The sequence below is a fragment of the Ovis canadensis genome, chromosome 6 (genome assembly GCF_042477335.2).
Source record: "Ovis canadensis isolate MfBH-ARS-UI-01 breed Bighorn chromosome 6, ARS-UI_OviCan_v2, whole genome shotgun sequence".
Classification (NCBI taxonomy): domain Eukaryota; kingdom Metazoa; phylum Chordata; class Mammalia; order Artiodactyla; family Bovidae; genus Ovis; species Ovis canadensis.
Genome location: NC_091250.1, coordinates 56,116,140 through 56,137,924, shown reverse-complemented (window position 1 = coordinate 56,137,924; position 21,785 = coordinate 56,116,140). Strand labels below are relative to the sequence as shown.

Below are 21,785 nucleotides of genomic sequence, written 5' to 3'. Positions count from 1 at the left end.
AGGTCAAGAAGCAACAGTTAGAACTGGACATGGAACAACAGACTGGTTCCAAACAGGAAAGGAGTATGTCAAGGTTGTATATTGTAACCCTGCTTATTTAACTTATATGCAGAATACATCATGCGAAATGCCGGACTGGATGAAGCACAAGGTGGAATCAAGGTTGCCAGGAGAAATATTAATAACCTCAGATATGCAGATGACACCACCCCTATGGCAGAGAGTGAAGAACTAAAAAGCCTCTTGATGAAAGTGAAAGAGAATGAAAAGGATGGCTTAAAACTCAACATGCAGAAAACTAAGAGCATAGCATCCAGTCCCATCACTTCATGGCAAATAGATGGGGAAACAATGGAAACAGTGGTTGACTTTATTTTGAGGGGCTCCAAAATCACTGCAGATGGTGACTGCAGCCATGAAATTAAAAGACACTTACTCCTTGGAAGAAAAGTTATGACCAACCTAGGCAGCATATTAAAAAGCAGAGACATGACTTTGTCAACAAAGTTCCATCTAGTCAAGGCTATGATTTTTTCCAGCAGTCATGTATGGATGTGAGAGTTAGACTACAAACAAAGCTGAGCACCAAAGAATTGATGCTTTTGAACCGTGGTGTTGGAGAAGACTCTTGAGAGTCCCTTGGACTGCAAGGAGATCCAACCAGTCCATCCTAAAGGAGATCAGTCCTGGGTGTTCATTGGAAGGACTGATGCTGAAACTGAAACTTCACTACTTTGGCCACCTGATGGGAAGAGCTGAGTCATTTGAAAAGACGCTGATGCTGGGAAGGATTGAAGGCAGGAGGAGAAGGGGATGACAGGATGAGATGGTTGGATGGCATCACTGACTCAATGGACATGAGTTTGGGTAAACTCTGGGAGTTGGTGATGGACAGAAAGACCTGGTGTGCTGCAGTTCCTGGGGTTGGAAAGAGTCGGACATGACTGAGAGACTGAACTGAACTGCAGTAATATATATATATATAGGTGTTTAAAACTCTTGAATATAGAGTCCTCAGTACATTTCAATTAATTAATGATTGAAATATCTACTAAACACTAAGTGCAATCATTACAGTAGATTCTATAACTAACTCCACTGATGAAGGATTAATTAAACCCGAAATAGATCATTTTTAATAGCTTGAAATTTTCTTTTGTTTCTATTTTGTGTTTCTTCATCACAGCATTATACATGATCATTGTGACAACTCAAACATCAGAGAAGTCAAGTTCTGTGAGTTCCCATCTCGTAGGAATGACACATTGAGGAAACAGTTTCATATACATTCTTCCCTTTCTCTCTTTATATTTGTTAAAAACTCTTCAAATTTGAAATAACCATGTATAGAAAAGCATTAAGACAAAGATATGATCATAAGTTTATCACAAGCCTGTTGCTTTTCTCACTTAATAATATATCACAGACATGCGCTGAGGTCAATGGGCATAGATCTAATTCATCATGCTGAATTACCTACATAATGCTACATACTTTGGGTTCATCATACTTCATTGAGCTACTCCATTAGTAATGAAAATATGATTTTCCCAGCTTTTGTTTTCATAAACACTGCTGAAGAATAGCTTTGAAAACATATTTCCAAAATTAGTGCGTTTGTGTTGAAATGTGCCTTTATTAAGAAGACTTGATTTTTACCTTAGCATTTGTTATTACATATCATAATGTAATAAGAGTGTGGAAAACATAGTTTTACATATTTGTACATTTGCTTCTCTAAGACAGATTACAAAAGTTAAGCTGAATCAAGGGTATGTCCATATTTATATTTTATTTTATTAGGTAATGCAGACCACTTTCTAAAAAAAATACAATTCATATCCCTATGTAGAAATTTGCCTGTTTTCCCCATACCTTCACCAACACTGGATAATATCAATACTTCTCCATTTTGCCAATTTTATGAACAGGATACCAGATACCCTTCTTTTTTGCATTTCCTGTGCTACAGGGAGGGGAGCTTTAGTAGCTTTCCATGAATTTATTAGCCATCCGAAGTTCTTCTTTTGCGAATTACCTGTTAATATCATTTACTCACTTTCCTTTATATCCTTTGTCTTTTTGAATCAATTCAAAAGACCTCTTTTTACATGACAAATAAGTAACTCTTAACCTGTTCTACATTTTTCTTTTTTCCATTATTTCATGGGAATATGAATATAATGTGAACCAAGAAAACAGCCCAGATTGCTGGATTGGTTTAAAATGAACATTCGTGACATTGACAAAAAGTCTGCAGTAGTCATTTTCTAAATCATTAAGCAGCACGAGGACCGGTGTCTTTGTTAAATCATGTATCTTAAGAATCTAGAACAGAGCCTGGCAAAAAGTATAAACTAAGTAAATATCTACGTGTACCTGTATTTTAAAATCAATGTGCATGTATATATATTAACCTCTCAAATTGCAAAATACTTGTTTTCCAAGTGGGAAAGGTTGCTTGTGCCTGCATGATCAGTCCCTCAGTTGTGTCCAACTCTTTGCAACCCCATGGACTGTAGCTCACCAGGCTCCTCTGTCATGGGATTTCCCAGGCAAGAACACTGTAGTAGGTTGCCAGTTCCTTCTCCAGGGGATCTCCCCAACCTAGGGATCAAATCTGTGGCTCCTGTACTGGCAGGGGTATTCTTTACCACTGAGCCACCTGAGAAGCCCCAAGACTGTTTGCACGTTGTCATTACGTGGTTTTCTAATCCTTAGCATATCTTAACATTAATTTAATCCTCAGAAGCAGTTAGTGTTATTTCTCCATTAATGATGAAATACTGAGAAAGCTGTCCAAGATAACCAGGTCAATAAATAGAGAGCTGGAATATAAAGCCATGTTTTTCTGACACCACATGTGGATACTCTCAACTATATCATCCTGCCCATCAAAATGTATACATAACTTGCGGTTGGCAGAAATATGTTTTTCATCTAATTTTCAACTTTAACTGCCCCAGGACTGAGAAACAATCTAATTAAGATCTACAAACCAACAACAACAATCTACTTGCAGTCATAATACATAAAACATTTAATTTTGGGGACCCCAAATTTAGCTGTAAAAACAGGGGCTCTAAGACTCTTAATCAGTAATGTGGATAAATTTTAAAAGAAAAAAAAAAACAGGAAACAGAAAGCAGCAAGAAGGCTACTTCCTACAGAAAGCCAAACACTGTGCCAAGAAGCTACAAGAGAATGTGATTAACTGAAACAACGCAGTCTATGAATAATATCTTACAACTAGGTCTAGAAGTACCTAATGTTTTTCAGTCGTAAAGTCATGTCTAATGTTGCAACCCCATGAATGGCAGCACACCAGGCTTCCTTGTCCATCACTGTCTCCTGGGATTTGATCAAACTCATGTCCACTAAGTAGTTGATGCCATCCAACCATCTCATCCTCTGTCATCCCCTTTGCCTCTCAGCATCAGGGTTTGATCACAAAACTGAAGACTCTCTTAATCATGTCAAATTCTAACACAATCGCAAAGAGATTGTCAAAAGCATATGTTTACCAATAAAAGCATAAAAGCATTTCAGGCTATAAAATAAATTTAATAGTAACCTGAAGTAAGAAAGATGTGAACTTTATTAACCAATTTTGTATGCCTGTGCTCACACACAGCATGAGTATGTAAGTTAAATCTCAGCTCTTTCAAGAAACAATTGTAAAAAATAAGTATGAATATGTATGTGTGTTCACTTCAGTTCAGTCGCTCAGTCGTGTCCGACTCTTTGCGACCCACTGAATCGCAGCACGCCAGGCCTCCCTGTCCATCACCAACTCCCGAAGTTCACTCAGACTCACATCCATCAAGCCAGTGATGCCATCCAGCCATCTCATCCTGGATCGTCCCCTTCTCCTCCTGCCCCCAACCCCTCCCAGCATCAGAGTCTTTTCCAGTGAGTCAACTCTTCGCATGAGGTGGCCAAAGTACTGGAGTTTCAGCTTTAGCATCATTCTTTCCAAAGAACACCCAGGGCTGATCTCCTTTAGAATGGACTGGTTGGATCTCCTTGCAGTCCAAGGGACTCTCAAGAATCTTCTCCAATAATGTATGTGTGTATATACTACTAAATAACATAATTAATTTAGTAACTTCTACTGAATAATATATAATTATCACTGATTGAACAATTTTCTGTAACTCCAGAATGTTCTTAGTCATGTAGTGGAATTATTACACTTTTTTCTTCTTTCATTTTTTAAATGCTATTTCTTATAACAACTGCCAGGGATTACTTGTGATTGGTCATCAAAACTTCATCTAGGTGTTTGTAGTTAGTAGATATGATAAAAAAAAAAGTTCCCTCAGTCAAAAATGCTGGATTTTATTATTTTACATTCAGACTCAGCACAGTCTGTTTTTACTATAAATTAGATCCAAACAGAAATCTCTCAGCTAAGAATTTGATAAAGGTGAGTAAAGACACAAATGGGCTTCCCTGTCGGCTCAGATAGTAAAGAATCAGCCTGCAATGTGGAAGACCTGGGTTCGATTCCTGAGTTGGGAAGATCCCCTGGAGAAGGGCACGGCAATCCACTCCAGTACTCTTGCCTGGAGAATCCCCATGGAAAGAGGAGCCTGGCGGGCTACAGTCCACGGGGTTGCAAAGAGTTGGACATGACTGAGTGACTAAGCACAGCACAGCACAAGCAAACAAATAGTGAACTATTAGCTAAAATACCAATGATTATCATGTCTGGGGGCTGATAGGTATATAGTTAGTGTTACAAGGCAATACTGCTGTGGAATAACATGGCCAAGAGTATTGAATGAAAACCCTTCTTACTCAAAAGCCACATAGTTTATTACAGCAGTCCAAAGCTTTGTTGTTATTCTTTGTTTAGCGTTAGAGTTCCCTTCTTTTCTGCCAATCTTCTATGTGAGAGAACATTCTTAGATGACAAGAAAGCTTAAAGGTTAATGTTGACCCATACATTTTAAATAGCTAAATAATAACAAACTTTCTATGAAAATTAAATATCAAAAATTATAATTAATTTCTTACAGAGCTCCATGAAAATTATCAGAATAATTATTAAAACAAAGAAAATTTTGCAAATCAATCTCCAATAAAGATTTTTTAAAAGAAAATTTGTGGTAAATTTGTCATTAAAGAGTGATAAAATATTAATTATAATCTCTACTCTAAATAAAATTTTGGAAATTTTTCCCTTTAATATGCATTTTAATTTTATCTAAAACTATAGCACATACTTTCTTTAACTTTCCATAAATACTAGTCACTCATAAAAATGTTGGGAGAATGTCAGTTTAAACTAATTATATAAAACAATTTGTACTTCTCTGAGATAGACATATTTCTATTTTCAGAAGATATAATACATAGCCCCCAAATTTTTATAACTTTTCAATGTAAAGTTATAAAGTCTATATGAGAAAAGGAAAAGGCAATTGCCCTTTTGTTGGATGAGGAACTCATAATATGATTTAGTCATGAAAAGAAATGCTTAGCTGGTATTATAAAATAAAGAAACCCTTATAAATTCATTCTAATCTTTTACCACAATGACATTCATTTAATTTTCATGAAATAGTATCAATTCAATAAACCACTGAAATGACTTAAAACTTAAACATTCTTTCCCAAGAGATGTTTCTAGGAGCTTAAGAATTTTTTTATTTTTATTTTTTGTATACAGGTTTTTTGTTTCTTTCTTTGTATTCTTAAAAGATCTTCACACCATCTGAGCCACTAGGGAAGTCCTCACAACAACAAAGACATTTATTTTACAGACCTCAAGAATTTAAATGGAGCCTAAGATGCCATTTCTAAAATCCAATCATGATAGGAAACATCAAACTTTGCTCCTCTGGACCTTAGTTTTCTTTTTGCTGCTGAAACCCTGTTACTTCAGAGGAGAAGAGAATGTTCCAGTGTGGCCTCTGGTCCAGCTGCCCTAGAACAGCCCCTCTCCTCTGCCACCCCTCTCCCAAACTTCTGACACCCCTGCCCACACTGCAAACTGTGTGTGGTGGGGCCAGACAGGACAAGGAAGAGGATGGCAAGAAACAAAAGCCTCCAGGACATTCCAATGAAGATGAAATAATAAAGTTCATAGTATTTTGCTAAAGAATAAATTTACCCTCACACCATCCTATATGTGTGACAGTTTTCAATTATAATTATTAAACTCTTCTTGGTTTACATTAAAATGCTTCAATAAGTGAATAACCTAAATTTTCCATACCGTAACTTAAAACCAGTTATTTAACACAGTTAGTGGAAACCCAATATCTGATCCTATAAGAAAGAGTTTCATTTTCTTAAAAATAACACTCTGAGAAACTGTCCTGAAAATACAAACTTCTCATGTTGCACACCTAAACTGTCACGGTCATAAAATGAGACTAAAATTCTTTAGCTAATCTTATTCGTGAAATATTTCATGTGCTTTTAGAAAGCACCACATTGCAGCTAAACACCATTATTCCATTATGCCTGAAAATAACCAGTGGCTTACAGCAGTAAACAATTCAAATTGTATTCCTTGTACTGGAAAGCTAAAATGCTTACAGAAATAGAACTGATATTAAAAGCCTTGAGGAACTCAATATGTTTTCATCTGAATACTAATTCATCAAATAACTTATTGGATACACATTTATAGTGGCTTAATAAAATATATTTCAAACAAAATTACATTAATTTTGGAAGCAATCAAGCCTCAATATTCTGTGTAATTTACTAAACATTCCACAAAGAACAGTCCATTTCAATTACAGTGGTAAAACACAACAAAGAAAACCTTCCAATTAAACTAATACTATTTACTGCCAGTAGCAGTGTGTAATATGTTTGAAAAAAATTTAGTAAAAATGCTTTAGTTTTACCAATTGGCATTCGTACTAACTTGTACTTAAAATACAATCAGAATAACCATCGACAATGCACCAAGTCCTATTTCATTTTTATTTTATAACACTGCCATCATAATATAAAGATACTCACATTTTTTAAAAGTTAATGTTATATTTACCTGAAAATAAATATCTGAGGGATAATCTTGTCATAACAACACAGTGTTAAATCAGGAAGTAGAGTTTAGACTTCAAAACCATTTTCTAATTTCCCAAATTTCCTATATGTTTACTTTTAATTAAAATTATTTTAGCATAAAATATTGAGTTCAGTGCACAGGCATTTATGGACTACCTATCTTGTGATAGGTTCTTGAGAATACAGATAATAATAAACACATTCCCCTTTTCTGAGGACTTATAAATGAAAGCTAACATGAAATTAAGTTAGAGAATGGGTCCAAGTAACATTAAAGAGCTTTCAGTATAATTACTTGGGGAGACTTAGGTTTGGGACAGAGTACTCTGCAGTAATTGGGGCAAATTCATTGATGGGCAGGAAGCAGTTCTCTAGCCAGCAAGACCATTTTAGACTAATGTAATAATCTAGGGCAATGGTAAACAGGATAGGAAAGGAAGGGAAAGATTCAAGAAATGCTTAGGAGTCAAAATTGTCAATGAGTGAGGTTTCCTTTATGTGAGAATGAGAGGAACGTCTGAGTCTGACACAAGGTTTGTGTCCTAGGTGACTCAGGGTATGCCGGTGCTGGGGCTATAACAGAAAACAGAGGGAAAGGAACACCTTCTTGTCCAGGGTGAAGGAGGAGGAGATCAGCATAGAGTGAGAGAGACACATTTTTGTGCTCAGTTCAAGTTTGAATTGCTAGTTTTTCATCCAAGTTTATATGGGCAGCAAATATTTGCCTGTATGAATCTGAATTTCTGGGATGAAGATCTAGATTTTAGGGGTGTTAGTTGGTGGTGCAGTTTAAAACTGGATGCCCAGAAAACATGTGTAGAATAAAAACAAAAAGGAATGAGAAAGAAATCTGAAGAGAGATTTGTGTGATGGTGCTAAATTCTTCTGTCCAGTGTAGCAGATGAAGACTAAGACCGGATAACTGGATTTGGTAAGAGGAGATTCAGAGGATTACCAATAATTTTAGTTAAAATCAGCTACTTAGGGGTGGCAGAGGCTAGAGGTTATCATAGTGAATTGAGGAATTAATGACAGATTAGGTAGCAAATAGATAATTATACCAAGATGCTTATAGGATTTTAATAAACAGAAGAACATTGACCAAGAGGAGAATTCATTTGTTCCTTCTTTTCCTTTTTTTTTTGACAGTGGAATTTTGACTATACTTTAAAGGCAAAGAGATAACAAAAAGGCAACGAGCTAAAAATATAGGAGAAATGGAAATAATTGGTGAAAAGTAAACCAGAGGGAATCAAGAAAAAATTAAAACAATAGTTATAAACTAGAATAGGGCTTACTGCCTTATTTAAAGGTTGAAAGTAAGGATATGAGCATATCAGGAAGTTTCTAACTCAGGGAATTCTAATTTGAGATCCTTCATACATTTGTGTTCTTACTAAAAAACTTTTTTCATTGTTGTTTCTGAAATACTTGAGAGTAACTATTACAAACAGAATATTTACTGTTTTAACTAAAAAGCACCTCGAATAGGACTTCTGGTAAATATTTTAGTTACAGCTATCGCACTATTGTTAATTATCCATACCTGAAAACCAAGGGAACTGGTATAAACCAGAAGAAACATATCATTTATAATTCTGAATTAATAATGATGTTAGGGCCTAAAATATCATAGGAATGGCACAAAATTAGACTTTTTGAGCTTCCCTCATAGCTCAGTTGGTAAAGAATCCACCTGCAATGCAGGAAACCCCAGTTTGATTCCTGGGTCGGGAAGATCCACTGGAGAAGGGATAGCCTACCCACTCCAGTACTCTTGGGCTTCCCTTGTGGCTCAGCTGGGATCCCTGGGTTAGGAAGATCCCCTGGAGAAGGGATAAGGCTACCCACTCCAGTATCCTGGCCTGGAGAATTCCATGGACTGTATAGTCTATGGGGTCGCAAAGAGTTGGACACAACTGAGAGACTTTCACTTTCACTCAAAAGTCCCCATAATAGGGCTCAATGAGGAATGACAAAGTCATTTTTACTTCAATATTAGTAAATGCAAGAAAATGGAAAGCATGCACTCACAGCATCAAGATTTCATAAAGATAAATATACATGTTTGTATTTACATACTTATAAATGTACAACTTTATGCATATAATTAGAATCTTAAATTTACTTCATCATACTATATAAAGATATACAGTCTTAGAAACAGTGCCTTCCCAACATTTTTATAAGTATATTCACATGCAGAGAAGTGAAGCTTATTGACAAACTTGTGTTTATTAAATAATACCACCATCTATTAGGCGCTGTATCCGTTCTCTAATCCCCACCTCTAGTATTTGAGGAAGTTAATATCCACAGTTTACAGAGGCAATTACTACAGCTCAAAAAAGTCAGGCCAGTAACACGTAGCTAAAAACTGTCAGAGCTGGTATTCCAAGCTTCTTCTAGTTGACTTCAAAGTCCATGCTTCCTTCACCATGCTGCTGCTTCTCATACACTTCCTTCTGACCTTAGAGATTCAGTATGAAGTACTGCTTTCATATCTAATCCATAAACTTCTATCCACTCATAGCTCGTCTACAGACCTCCGCATTCCTGTGATTTAACGCATCAGGTTACCTATTGATACCATGAAGGGCTCCAGACCCCCTACAATGTGACAACAGCATCCTCCACCCTCTTCCAGCCACTTACACAAACTTCAAATTCCACTCCCGCCCAGTGAATACAGTCTGCCTTTCTGTTGGTTGACCTCACACTCTCTGCCCAAGGAGCCTACCTTCTCCACTAATCCCCCAAGAATCCATCACTTCTCAAATCTGATCTACAGCTTTCCACGAGGTGCATGTCTCTCCATGCAGCCAACAGTCCCCTCCTCATAGCCCATAGGGCATATTCCAAGCACTTATCACTCAGAATAACATTAATTACTTTAATCTCTCTCCTGCTGGACTGTGAGCTTTTCAAAGGCAAAGATACTATTTTATTCAGTTTAGAATCAATAGTCCATAAAGCAGTATGTGGCAGATAGTAGATAACAAATAACTATTTGCTGTGTAGTAAAAACAGTGGAAACAGTGTCAGACTTTATTTTTGGGGGCTCCAAAATCACTTCAGATGGTGATTACAGCCATGAAATTAAAAGACGCTTACTCCTTGGAAGAAAAGTTATGACCAACCTAGATAGCATATTCAAAAGCAGAGACATTACTTTGCCGACTAAGGTCCATCTAGTCAAGGCTATGGTTTTTCCTGTGGTCATGTATGGATGTGAGAGTTGGACTGTGAAGAAGGCTGAGCTCCGAAGAATTGATGCCTTTGAACTGTGGTGTTGGAGAAGACTTGAGAGTCCCTTGGACTGCAGGGAGATCCAACCAGTCCATTCTGAAGGAGATCAGCCCTGGGATTTCTTTGGAAGGAATGATGCTAAAGCTGAAACTCCAATACTTTGGCCACCTCACGTGAAGAGATGACTCATTGGAAAAGACTCTGATGCTGGGAGGGATTGGGGGCAGGAGGAGAAGGGGACGATCCAGGATGAGATGGCTGGATGGCATCACTGACTCAATGGATGTGAGTCTGATTGAACTCTGGGAGTTGGTGATGGACAGGGAGGCCTGGCGTGCTGCGATTCATGGGGTCGCAAAGTTGGACACGACTGAGCGACTGAACTAAACTGAACTAAAAAACATGTTGGACTTTGGAGGTTGTAGGGGGAGCTCTCAAACCCCAGTTCTGTCTCACACCATCTGTGTGAGCTTGGGCAAGTCACAGCCTATGAGCTCCGTGTTTTTACCTGCATGGACCTACTTCCCATCTTAAAGAGTTGCTATAAAGATTTCAAGAAAACTAACACAGTAATTTTTTGTGAGTCCCTGGCACACATTTAGTATGTTAGTCCCTCAGTCATATCCAACTCTTTGAGACCCCAGGCACTGTAGCCCGCCAGACGCCTCTATCCATGGTATTTCCCAGGCAAGAACACTGGAGTGGGTAGCCATTCCATTCTCCAGGGGATCTTCCCAACCCAGTGATTGAACCCACATCTCCTGCATTGCATGCAGATTCTTAACCGTCTAAGCCACCAGGGAAGCCCAGCACACATTTAAATATGTGGTAAATGTTAGTTTCTTGTCTTTTCACCCCTACCTTTTTGAATGCCTGGATGCAGTAGAGGTAAGATGAAGAAGTATAAGTGCATTTTTTGATTGAGCAAATATTTCTCAAATGTGTAACAAGAATAAGAAACTATTGCAGGTTCTATGTATTTGTTGGGCTTCCTTGATGGCTCCATGGGAAAGAATCCGCCTGCCAATGCAGGAGACACAGGTTTGATCCCTGGGAAAGATACCCAAGGAAATGGCAACCCACTCTAGTATTCTTGCCTGGGAAATCTCATGGAAAAAGTAATGAATTTCTACACTCAGAGAGTTGAGATTCTTATGAGAAAAGTACAAATTGTATGCAAATAATTATTTTTTAAATCAACATAGAAACTGCACACTCTCAACTAAGTGCATGGATACCACTAGGGAAAATGCAATGGAGAGTACAGCTGTTTTGGTTGGAGAAATATCAGAAGTGGTCACCAATAATCTGGAATTTAAATTAAGTTTTGAAGATTGAATATAAGGTGAAGTCATGAATATCCAAGAAACCTAGGTTAAAACTTCAGAATGAGCAAAGAGACATAGGCAGAGCCAAGAATTTCTCTAGGAATAATGGTAGTATGATTTGACTTGCTAGAGTACAAGAAGCACAAGAAAGTATAGTGGGATAAAGACCATAAACTCCAGGGAAAAGAAACCCACATATCTATTGAAAAGCACAATTTATCATCTAGTTTATAATTCTCCTGCATCCTAATTTAAGACCCATTACTCTACTTATTAAGACTTTCAAAGTTACACACAAGAGGAAAAAGGACTTAAAACATATGTTGGCATTTCTTTTACCACAATATGGTAACATATTGTGCACAGAAGCAAATTATATTGACTGATTTAGTTGAGAAAGAGCAAAAGTTATTTTTTTTAAGGAGTGATTTCATTTACAATTAATGTTAGACTATGTCTGACTATTCATCCCCAGCTTGCAGGATGGTGAGAATAGGAAATATGAGTAATGATTTTTTTTTAAAGTCTTTTGCATAAAATTAAAAAAAAATAAAAAGCAACACTTCCTGAGAGATGCCAATGTCCCTCTCTACTGACCAGTCCTCCTTTCTCTGTTCCATATTCAAATGTTCTACTGCCCCCTGCTGCTTTAGGTTTCAGAAGTGGGGGAAAAAAAAAAAAAGCCCTAAGTTAAAAAAAAATGTCCTGTCACAGTCTTTGACTAATTTCACTTATTCCATTTTTCTTTTCTTCCTGGATGACCAAGTTTCCAAGGTTCGAGGGCTTATTTCTTGGCCAAGTGAAATTTTGATAGCAATGAAGGTATAATAATTATGCAAAATTCTGTAGTAGGAAGTCACAGCTTTGAAAATCTATACACTCGAGCAATCCCACTGGACACTATAGCTTATTCAGGACTCCTAAACTGTACATTTTCATCAAAAAGTAGTAATTACTCCCTAAAGACATCATTTGCCTCTCATTCAGATGGAACCCCAAACTTTCTAACTCAAGTATGCAAGCTGTGTGTATAATTAGAGGTTTCCCATGCATGGTATTCTGCATTTGTTAGATTAAATGTAATACAATGGATAAACCTGGCTTAGCCTGTGTTACTGAAATTTGTTCATTAACTTGAGTTTGTTTAGCATATGGCATTCTTGCCTGGAGAATCCCAGGGACAGAGAGGAGCCTAGTGGGCTGCCGTCTATGGGGTCACACAGAGTCGGACACAACTGAAGTGACTTAGCAGCAGCAGCAGCAGCATATGGCGTAGACTAATTTTTTTCTGTGTTTTAACACAAGCAGTTCCAGTTGAACAAATATTACCCCCTTTTTTTGATATATGTGTGTGTGAGCTTCTGTGTGTACACTTGTGTTTACACCTTCAAATTACTATTCAGCATGTTAGGTCACAGAGTTCCATGATAACCAAAAACTAAAATAAAAAGAAAGCTGTTTGGAAGGTTCTCCATCTAACAGTAATTAAATGTCATATCATTATCATAAATATGGTTTTCTCTCAATACTGCATTCAGAAACAGTTTTGAGTACCTTTCATAAGCTAAAATGCAGTAAAGAATATTTATTCCTCTTTTCAGAAGTTCAGTCCAGTGTGCTAACAAAGGGCTATTCCTGTTGCATTTCTAATCTTTGCTAAATGAAAGTATCACAATCCACCAATTAATTCAACCTAGATACATGAAAGCTATTTTTGATTCTTACAAAGATTATACACTGCTATGTAACAGAGCATCCTCAAACTCAGTGACTTAAGATGGCAATCATTATCTCAAAATTCTGTTGTTTGAGCAGGCAAATTTTCCCTTATATGGTCAATAAAAGCAGGGGTGCTCAGAGGGCTAGAAGTTGCAAACGGCCCTACAGTTGGGATTGGCTGGGAGCAAAGATGGGACTGTAGGTTGGGGTTTCCATTTCACTCGACGTGGCCCCCTCTATGTCACTTCTTGGAGTTCCGCATGGTCGCTGTTCCAAGAAGGCGCATTCTAACTGCAAGCATGCCAGGAGGACAATCCTCAATATGCCTACATCTCACTTACTAATTTCTCATTAATCAATGCCAGTCACAGGGCCAAACCCAGGCTCAACCAAGGGGACTACAGAAGGCCCTGAGTACTAGGAGGTGAGTCCCAGAGGGGCCCGTGTAATAGTCTGCCACCGTTCCTCCCCTTCCTTCACAAACACCTTTGCACTCTCCTTTGAAATCTTTCCCAAATACATTTATATTATCCATTTTCATTGCCTTAGTTCAATCTTTAGTTCTCTTTCACTTTCTTTTTTGGGGTAAGTATTTAGCTGGGCTTTTTGACTAAGGGTACGGGGAAGAACAGCAACATTCATTTAATGAATGAACATGTACTAAGTAGTTCTGAGGAATACACTGTGTGTGACACGTGACTGAACAAGATACCCCTCTACCCTCACAGATAGAACTCTTCAGGAGAAAATAAACAAAATTATGCTTCCAGTCCACCCTCTTAATTGTAATTATTATTCTAATGCACAGATTTCAATATATCACAAGGCTACTTAGACATTTCCAGTGTTTGTCCTTGATAAGTACATGAGATCCAAACTCTGTAGCACCTTGTTTAAGATAACTCAAACTAGCCTTTCCAGATTCATCTCCTACTGCTTCCCTTCAGCTTACCTCTTATTCTCTTTCACAGATCTATGTCTTTATTCCTGCCACTCCATCCAGCTGGAATGCTCTTTGCCAGTCCTCAGCTCTAGGAACATGCAATTTTCTTTTGAAAGCCACACTCAACTACTCTTCTACAAGACCTCCACAAACCCAGAAAGAACAAATAATACACATATGCCCCACCAGAGCTGGCAATCATCCTTCTAACTCAGTATTGATGTTCCACTGCTGTTCACCTGTTTGTCCTTTCAATGGATGGAAGGCTCCCTTTGGGCACCATGTTCATGGTCATGCAACTTGGCATTTTCTGCATCAAATACAGCTTGGTTCATAGGAGGAAATAGAGAAGAAGGCATCTCAAGTAAGTTGTTTCCTTTCTATGAAATATGCATTATCTTTGAAATAAAAATATCATCACAGTTGTAATTACATATTGAATTTAAGATGTCAGAAAATGGCAACCCACTCCAGTGTTCTTGCCTGGAGAATCCCAGGGACGGGGGAGCCTGGTGTGCTGCCGTCTATGGGGTCGCACAGATTCGGACACGACTGAAGTGACTTAGCAGTAGCAGCAACTGCTCTAATGAAAAATTAGGGTTAATAAAGGAATTTCTCCTCCGTAAAAAAAGAAAAAAAAAAAAAACCATAAATGAAATGTAAATCTAAAGAGCCAGGACACTTCGATTCAATCCTTTTTTCAGTGCCTTGGAATAAGCAAAATGTCTGCCTTCCAAGGCTGCTGATAAGATAACGTTATATCCTCTAAATCAGGGCACTGAATGTGTTTGAATGAAATGCAACCCAAAGAGTGAAACTCTAGTAAAAGTAAAGCTAAAGCTCACAAAACATAAAATTAAAGTATTCCATATAACACTACTTCCAATTAAAATTCAACATGAGGATATACCGTTTGAATTTTTTGAAAGTACAATATTTGAATTAATGATTAAAAAAAGCCTCATGTTAAACTTTAATTGTAATATAGTTATAAGACTTCAAAGAGTGTATGAATTTTTAACATAGTCATATAAATGAAGATGGCTTCCCAGGTGGTGCTAATGGTAAAAACCTTGCCTGCCAATGCAGGAGAAATGAGAGATCCAGGTTTGATCGCTGGGTCAGGAAGATCCCCTGGAGGAGCGTATGGCAACCCACTCCAGTATTCTTGCCTGGAGAATCCCATGGACAGAGGAGTCTGGTGGACTACAGTTCACTGGATCACAAAGAGTTGGACACAACTGAAGCAACTTAGCATGCACCATAGATGATGACAGAACATAAATTTATATCATACAAAATCCAAATCATACGTAATCAGATACAAACAACAGTATGATACAATAAGCCACTGAATTCACAGTAAAGGACTTAAATGTTTGCTTTAAATCACAAGGCCTTCTAGATTAAGGCCCCATTTAACATTCTACCCTATACCTCCATCATTCACCCTTCTCCCTTGCTCTCTCACCCCACTGGATTATATATGACATTTTCTCTAGTGGTTGTTACACTCCCAACTTAAAATGGGACCCTTCTGGAAATGAACAGAATAACCTTGACACCTTGCAGCAATTTCAATAATCTGAAGTTTGGTCTACAGATGTGAGAGCTGGACCATAAAAAAGGCTGAGCACCAAAGAACTGATGCTTTCAAACAGTGGTATTAGAAAGACTCTCAAGAGTTCCTTGAACAGTAAGAAGATCAAACCAGTGATTCTTAAAGGAAATCAACCCTGACTATTCACTGGAAGGACTGATGCTGAAGCTAAAGCTCCAATATTTTGGCTACCTAATGAGAAGAGCCACCTCATTGGAAAAGACCCTGATGCTGGGAAAGGTTGAGAGCAGGAGGAAAAGGGGGAGGCAGAGGATGAGATGGTTGCATGGCATCACCAACTCAATGGAAATGTGTTTGAGCAAACTCCAGGAGATAGGGAAGGACAGGGAAGCCTGGGGGTGCTGCAGTTCATGGGGTAGCAAAGAGCTGGACTCGACATGGCAACTGAACGGCAGCAACAGCTGTATCGGTGTGTCGTTTCATCCCTCCAAGAGGGACTGTGCTCTATTTAACTTGAGCATTCCAAATTGTCTGGCATGTAGTAGGCACTGGATAAATGTCAAATGACTGAAACAAAAAATGACTGCACAAAATGAACCCTGAATTGTGTCCTTTAATGCAAACAGTCATTTATTTAAATCGTGAACACTCAAAAAAGGATTGACATTTATATTGAATATTTTAACCTGAGCTAAGTCTCTATTCATTTACTTCAGGATAAAATATTACAAATTGAAAAGATATACATTCTAAGATATAAAAAATAGATCATAACATGAGTAAAAGCACAATTCTGAAATGTATCATATGCTTCTGCACCCTTTGGCAAAATGATAAAGACAAAAAATCGATTCCACGTTTCTCTAGTTCAAATATGCCACTTATTAAACATGAAATCTTTCTGTAAATAAAGGTTAGTAATATCTCCTTTTCTTACCTCACTAATATAAATATCCCTATGAAAAACCTCTCCTAAAGCTAAACTGTAAAGCCTTAGTATTATCGAGCCCAAAAGTTGATATCCAGTGTATTTTTTTTGCATTAGAAATCATTGAGACTGATGAACATTTTAGCCCAATCACTGTCATGCATACTGAGGGAAAATTTTCCTTTGAGAAATAAAATATTCATCGCTTCTAATTATAAATGGTGCTGTTGTCAAGACAACTTTTCTCATGAGGGATAGGATTATTCTAAAATAGCCTTCTTTAACAATTTTTTAAATCTCAGCACTTATTTACAATTGAAAATACATCACGCCTACTAATATCTCATTAATCAAACTACACTCATCAATTTAAAAGAAATGTTATTTGGGAAATATTTCAATAGAGTCCTCTTCCTTAGCTGGGCCAGGGAATTACAATTCATGACATGAGAATTTAACAATGTAGCACTTCAATTAAAAGCAGGGAGTCTGGAACTAATGTTACATAAGTAGCAGGCACACTAGAGTTAGCATGTCCAATTAATGTCTAGCTATTGGGGCAAAATGACATTCTGAGGCATGAAGAACAAAAGGGTAATTGGATATAAAAGGGATCTCATTTTAACAAACATGAACCTACGTGGCCATTCCTATGAGCATGATTCACTGCAACACTGCAAAACAAGAGACATTCTAATATTGAAACTTTCTTAAGATTATAACAAAGATATATCCAAAACAGTCAATATTCTAAATTACAAAAGTGTACTGTTAATCATTATTCATAAGTTCTTCATAAAATATTTATAATTTTTGAAGTTCTTCTATATCTCAGCTGATTCTCTCAGCAACCTTGTGCACTAGGCAGTGCACATGCAGTTTTATATATGAGAAAAGCAGATATATACACTCTTCAAGGATATACAGCCAGCAAGAATTCACCCTTCATTCATTCATTCACTTCCACATTTTTACAAAGTAACTACCATGTGGCAAACACTGTACTACTATATGTTGAGGGAATACAAAGATTAATGAGATTAATCTTTTAATCAGAAAATCATATAGCAGATCAAATTTTTGTTAAACTGAAAATTCACTAAGTGTTATTGTATTTAGGCTCCTAAGAGCATACTGATATTCCAACACAGCTCTAGGCATCACAGAAGCTAAGTTCAAAGAAAAAATAAATAGTGTTTCATAGAGAAAAAAATGCATGCAAACTTTCTCTTTTGCTAAAATCAATCAATAAGTTGTAGAATTATCTCTCTTGAAATTTAAAATAAGCAATTAATCCTTAAATAGGTATTTAGTACACCCATCACTGTTAGTCTGAATACACAGAAAAATAAAGACCAAAGTTCTGTTATAATTGAGAACACAAGGGATGTGTATTTGTGTGTGTGTATGCTGCAGGTGCCTAAACGTGAGACAACCCAAATAAATTTATCAATTATTATAATTGAGGATATATATACATACACACACACATATATATATACTTATAGCTAGCTAATGAAATATTTCAAAATAAAATTATTGCACCCAAAATTATGAAATAATATGTATTCTAAACTCTGAAAACAATTTCCTTGCACAAAATAATTCTGTCTTTTGTCCAAGTAAATGTAAATATCAGACAGAAAAGTCTCCTAATCTCTGAGAATGTCTTACGACAAAATCAAAATATGGCCTATAGCAATATAAATAAGTAAAACCATTCCACTTTCTTCCTTGAGAACAGAATACAGAACCAAACAATTATGGAAATTCAATACCACCCTAAATGATTCATTGTGGTAGACCTTGAACTTAGTCAAAAATCTTTATTTTAAAGAAAGCAAGGTATGTGGTTTTTAAAACATTCATAAAACAGTCATATGATTTTAATTATTAATATTTTATACACGATGCATTTAAAAAGCAGAAAATATACTTCCCATTTTTATTAACCTAATCAGAACTTGATATATCTAAATTATTTTTGTGAGCATTAAAATGGTCTATTTTCCATATTGATTTTTATTGTGAAAAGATCATGCAATTAACATTACCTTGAATAAAAATATCATACACTCGAAAATAATGACCTTTATTTCAGACTTTTCTAGGCATAACCATAACAGCTTAATACATTTAGTATTATAGATGAAGAGATAATTAGTATAAAACATTGCATCATTTTAATCATTATCTGTTATGGGACCCTGTAAATGGCCAAGAGAGGCAAAGAAAGTATTTTTTGGCTTTGATAAATGGGTAACAGCAAAATGCCAAGCAACTTGAGCAGAATATGGAATTGGCTCCCCCTGTTGGACCTGGAAAGTTCACATTTTTAAGAATCATGTAACAGATCTTAAAAAAAATAATTAAACAACATAAACAAAATAAGACCTACAAAACGACACTGGAAATCTGATTTTTTATACATACTATTTTACTTTCACATTTTAATTTTTTTCTGGATTTAAAAAAATCCTGAAAATCAGCATATAGTTACTGAAGAAAACTGGAATTATTTCTCAATTTAGTGAAATACATAAAGTGTCCAAATGAAGTATATAATCTCATAAATGCTATTGTCTTCTTTTGTCAACTAAAAAACATGTCACCCTTTGAAATAAACTCGAGAAAATAAAAGTTACTTCTCACTAAACCTATTATTTGAAATAACGTTCTGGTAATAAAATTTGTTTTTACCCTTGTTGATATATATACATTAGCAAGGACATTTTGTAAAAGTGTGCATGTTCCTATTTCTCAGGGCAAAACAGAGGTTTTACATGTCTTAAGAAACACCTATATCTTTTGAAAATGGCTGTTATGATTCAGCTATTGGGTGGGTTGTCTTTAACCTGCTTCCCAGCAGGCCTGAGAACAAAGGGAGTGACAAGAGTGGGAATTAGTACAAAGCAAAGAAAACAAAAAAATAATAAAATTCCTACTCACTTACAAGATTAGGATAGTAGGGGAAAATACAGTCTACACAGCCACTAAAATAAATGTAAAATTGCAATTATGAATAAGAGCAATTTTACATAATTGAAAAACAAGGCAATAAATTATAGTCCCCTATTTGAACACTAAGAATTTGTTATCAACCTCTCCATGACACTGCCTCACCTTAACAAAGGCTCTAAGAGTTACTGTAAAAAAAATGCATTTTAATAGAAATGAAGCATTTGAAGGGTGACAAAATGGAAATCTATTAAAAATCACCTCTAAGCTCTAAGACCTTACGTATCCAGCAACATATCCAGATGCTTCTGTCAAACACTAATTGTCTTTTATTATATTCATAGTTTAACTCTATGTCTTATGTTTCTTAAAACGTGGTCATTTAGAAAGTTGAGGTTAACGAACCTTATCAAAAAGTCGATAATAATAAAAGAGTCAAAATGCCATTCCCCACAGTGAATCTGTAAATAAAGTGCACTGCTTTCCTTTCCAAGGTCAGATGAGATAACTTGTTGTCCCTGCCTTGACTGTAAGTTCTCAGGAGGGCTCTGGGACACTGAAAATGCAGAAAGAAAGGGACAAATATCAAAAATAGTTTCTTTGGAAAATTCCTATGGGACTATTTTCTTTTCAGAAAATTGAGAGAAAATACCCATCACTGCATACTTTGCTGCACACATGCCTTCAGGATCAGGACTCAAGCAAACATTGGTACTGTATCTTAGATACATATGGATTAAATAGGCTGTATGCACTGGCTTGGGAACTGAACCAATATTTACAACATTGTTTCTATGGGAAAACATGTTCCAAGTTCTAAATAACTTACAAACGTTTGGAATATACTGATACAACAAGCCTTTGTTATGAGATATATTAGGAAGACAGGATATAGATTACAGTTGACTTGGAGTCAATTCATATTGACCTCCCCTTTTTTTTTTTAACCTCCCACTTTTCCTTCATAGGCTGGCATAGGAATGAAATGTCATGATTTACACAGGTATATAATTTTTGTTTGTGAAAACCCTATGAGATTTTTTAAATTAACAAGAATACACATTAAATCTCTAGCAACCTTAATCTAATTCCAACATATTTCACCCTACCGTATTTCAGTTAGTCTTACTGACATTTATTAGATTGACAATTTTGCCTGGGGAATGTCAAAAATGCAATTTTCCAGATTTTGCTGGTTAGCAAACACAGATCTTACTGTACTTGGTTACTCTTTAATCTGGAATGAATTGTCATCTGCTGGCAAATAGCTCATTTAAAACATCCAAATTCTTAGCATTCAAGTTTAAGAGGAAAAAAATTAAGAATATTTTGTCTCCAAACTCTGAGGCAATCATTCGAGTATTTTAGAAATATAAACTGGTAAGAAACAGAAGAATGTCTTTCAAACTTTAAAAATCAGGAAAACATAAAGTCTTACTTCAGATCAATTCTCTGCTTTTGAATGTATTACCAAAAAATGTAAACCATCTTAAAAGAATCATAACTTACAATAGCATGCATCTATTTCTCCTTTTTCAAAATAGTTTATCAAAGCACACTGTAGTAAAGATTTTTTAGAATGAAATGAGAACTAAAAAGTACAGTAAAAAATGCATATGAATTAAGAAAGCTACTTGTAAAGAAGCAGGAAAACCAAAATTTGATCCAGGAGAGAAAAACAATGACACTCTGAAAATCGAGATATATTAACAGTAAGCTGCTTTCAAGGACAATTACAAGACCTTCTGGCTGCACATAACATTGTGTGTACATGCTGAGGTGTCACCTTTACATTAGCAGAGAAGAAAGGGCAATTTCACTCAGACTCTGGAAAGTCATAAACAGAAAATTGCAAGTTGGAAATGCTATCCCTTTCATTCACATTTAGACGGTTTCAATCTATTTGATGAAATCTGTACTTTGCTTTCCTTTTCAGGGTTTAAATTCAGTTAAACATACTAAAGGAAAGTTCCCATTCATTCATTTCACAGCTATCCCACCACACCAAGAAAGGATGGCACAGCAGCACCAAAGAAAGCAGTTTATTTAGGCAGCTAATACACA

General features: G+C 36.3%; 1 protein-coding gene across 2 annotated transcripts in view; it reads right to left on the bottom strand.

Annotated features, from left to right (window-relative positions):
• Window positions 1–21,785, bottom strand: part of SLIT2 (slit guidance ligand 2) — a 403,235-nt gene that overhangs the window by 335,642 nt on the left and 45,808 nt on the right. The gene's annotated exons all lie outside the window — the stretch shown is intronic.